Genomic DNA, 3356 nt, shown 5'->3' on the forward strand with positions numbered 1-3356 from the left:
TTTATTTTGGATTCTAAGGTTTTTGCCAAGATGTTTCACCGGGAATAATTCATCTTGGGGGTTTGAACTACAGATCTCTAATTAGGAAAGAGCCTTCACCGGGAAGACATTCTCAATCCTAGGCCATATTCCTATAATATATATATAGTTTAACTGTCCTAAGGTTTATACTCAAACGTAGTTCTAAACTAATATATATGCACAGTTTATATTTGACAGTAATTTAAATAAAGACTGTAAATTGAAAGCTTGTAAAGCCTAACCTGGATGGAGTGGAGGCCATTGAAGAAGTATGTACAGAGCCTCAACAGTAATTTTTGTTGTTTTGTTGATAACAGGTGAATATATATATGATAAACAGTTAATGGTTTTTGAAAACAGAAGAAGTGAAGATGGACAAAGGTCACATAGGTATCTGAAGAGTTTCACCGGGAATAATGCCCTTCAAATACCAGAAGAATGTTTTTGAAAACAGAAAGAAGATTTTGAAAATACATTGAAAACAAGCTAAGAAGAGAAGGTTTTTGGGACTTACACTCTATTAGAGGCCCAGTACTTTGCAGTACTGGTGATAAAAACAGTTGGAAATGATTTGAAATGATATAAGGTTTTGTTGTTTGAAAACCTTAATCATTTGATTTAATCAGAGATTGAAAACAGTTTTGAGAATTGACAAAAGTCAACTTAATTAAAGTAAAAATAAAGATTTTTACTTTATTAAGACCTAAAAAATTAGGGTTTTATCATAAAATTATTTACAAAGTGATTAGGTTAAAATAAAGTGATAATATATATTTAAAGTATTTAAGAAAACACTTAAAAACATACTATTTTAAACCTAATTAAAATTCAAGAAATAAATAATATTTTTATGATTTTTTTGACTATTCACAAAATAGATATATTAAATAATAGGTGTATGAAAAATGAAGTGAAAATGATTTATTTTGATAGGTGAATTAATTGTGTGAAGTTGTGAAGAAATTTAGTGTGAAAAGTGATAAAAAAATGGTTTTGTCACCTAGAGGGGTTGAACTCACGCCCTCCAAGTCATTGGCCAAAACACCCACCATCTGGGCTACGCGCGCAGTTTGTTTAAGATGCACATCCAACTTATTATATTTTCAAACAAGTGGCAAAACATTGAAAAATAAATGAAGCAAAAAGTCTGGGGCGAGGGGGATTCGAACCCCAGACCTTGGGCATGAGGAGACTAAGAGCGCATGTGTGGCCACTAGGGCAAGTTGTTCAGTCGTTAATAAAACGCACACCATTCAAAATAAAATAAACTCTCCCCTGAGAATTCAAATTTGCGCGCCACCACCATCTTCATCTTCAACCTCAAGCTCTCCATTTTTGAATTTCTGAACTTACTCGTTTCTCAACCATTTGCAACGATGTAAACATGAAACTTGCTCTAAATTCACTCACGATTCTAAATATGTAACTAACATGAACTATCATTAACTACATCTAACTAATTTACCAGAAATCGTGAAGAACCCTAAAATTTCAAAATTAAATTAAATGACTATACTGAAAGATAAATGGATGATGATAGAGGGTTTTCAATCCTCTGATGATGCTGAACAAGATAGAATCGAGCTATTTCACAAAGAGTACTTAAATTAAAGAGAGGGAGTTCAGAAACTTACCTCTGAAAATGGAGATCGTGAGGATGATATAGAGCAACTGGGCTTGTATGAATGATCCCAAAAGCTTCCTTGTGGCTCAGTGATGCTAACTGAATGCTTGTAATGACCTCAAACCTCCTGAATTGTTCTATGGACCTCCCTCGATTTCAGCTTCAAGTGAACATGGAGGGTGTTGATTCTCGAGTTACAGATGAGCTGCAGCCATCTGGTTAGCTTCACTATGACCTGAGGAGTGTGTCTGGATGAGTGGCTTGCCTTGAAACCTTCTGAATCACTCCATGGACCTCCAACTGCAGATGCTCCAAAGTGAGAGCAACAATGGTGTTCCTCCACCTACAGAAGTGATCCAGGTGCTTGGATCACCTCAAATGACCTCCCTTGAGATGTTAGAATGCTCACTTCCCAAAGATAAGCTCTGGTTTGAAGAAATCGATTCTTCTTGCCAAAGAACTTTGAAAAACAATGAACAAGAGAAGAGAAAGAGAAAGCAAGTAATATGGTTGCTTTGGTGTGTTTTTCTACTGAATTGTGCTCTCCTATTTATAGGCAAATGTCTCAGTACTGAGTGAGAGAGTGAGCTTGCTTAGTGAAGCAAGTTTGGTTTCTTAGCCATGAAGAAATTTCAAAGAATATCCAAGTGTGATCATTGCATTTTCGAGCCACCTCCCCTATCCATTGATTCTATCTGATCTTAGGGGACAATTCAGATGCAAAGTGAGCTCTAATTGGTTGGTGAGAAGATTCCTTGGGTGATTCATCAATTTGCCATAAATTCTCAAATGTAATCATTACATAATCACATGTTCTTGTTTTAGGAATCTTCTTCAATTATCATGGCATGGTGAAAATGAATGCATGGCATGTTTGCAGATGTATTATGGGTCATGTAGCATCTGTATTTGAGGTCATGTGCACAAAACTTCAAAGTTCCAAAATGATGCATGACCTATAATTTCACTTCATGAGGCCAACTTTGAACAAGCATAACTCTTAGCTCAAATTGAATTTTGAGAAGGTTGAACACAATTTGGAAAGCCCTAAACATCTACTTTAAATCATTAGTTTATGTCTTCTTCAGAATCCTTTGGGAAATTTGTGAAAAATGAGGCCAAAGTTGGAAGAAAACTAGGTTAAAACACTTAGAAAAATTTCTAAGTGTTTATGACCTAAACTTCAAAATTTCCAAAACTTCATAAATGGTTGATCTTTTGAAAAAAGTTCCCTTGTAAGATGTTGTTTTATTTGGCAAGATCTACAACTTTCATGTTGGAAGTTTTTTGAGTTGTGTAGGTGAAATTTTGAGATCTCACCATGCCTTCAAAAACCCTAATTCCCGACTTTTCGCTCCTTGATGAATTTCTTTGAATTTCTTTGGTCAAATGACTTTGACATCCATATATTGATGATATTGATCTTTGAAAGTCATTTTTTGACCAAAAACCTTAAAAGTCAATGATGATCCTTCACAGTTGACTTTTTCCTGACAAAGTGAATTTTTGGGCTTTTGTGTAGAAACAATATCTTTTCCTCAAATGAATGATGTAAATGTATTATATTGAGGTAGTAGAGATCATTGAATCATGTCTTGAGTTTTGGATTCATGCCCTGATCAGAAGTCAACTATCTTGGTGAATTAGGTCAAAACCCTAATTTGTCGACCATGTGAAAATAATGACTGTAGACTTTGAATTGAAGTGTGAT

Source organism: Vicia villosa, linkage group LG5, assembly GCF_029867415.1.
Source record: "Vicia villosa cultivar HV-30 ecotype Madison, WI linkage group LG5, Vvil1.0, whole genome shotgun sequence".
NCBI classification, from domain to species: domain Eukaryota; kingdom Viridiplantae; phylum Streptophyta; class Magnoliopsida; order Fabales; family Fabaceae; genus Vicia; species Vicia villosa.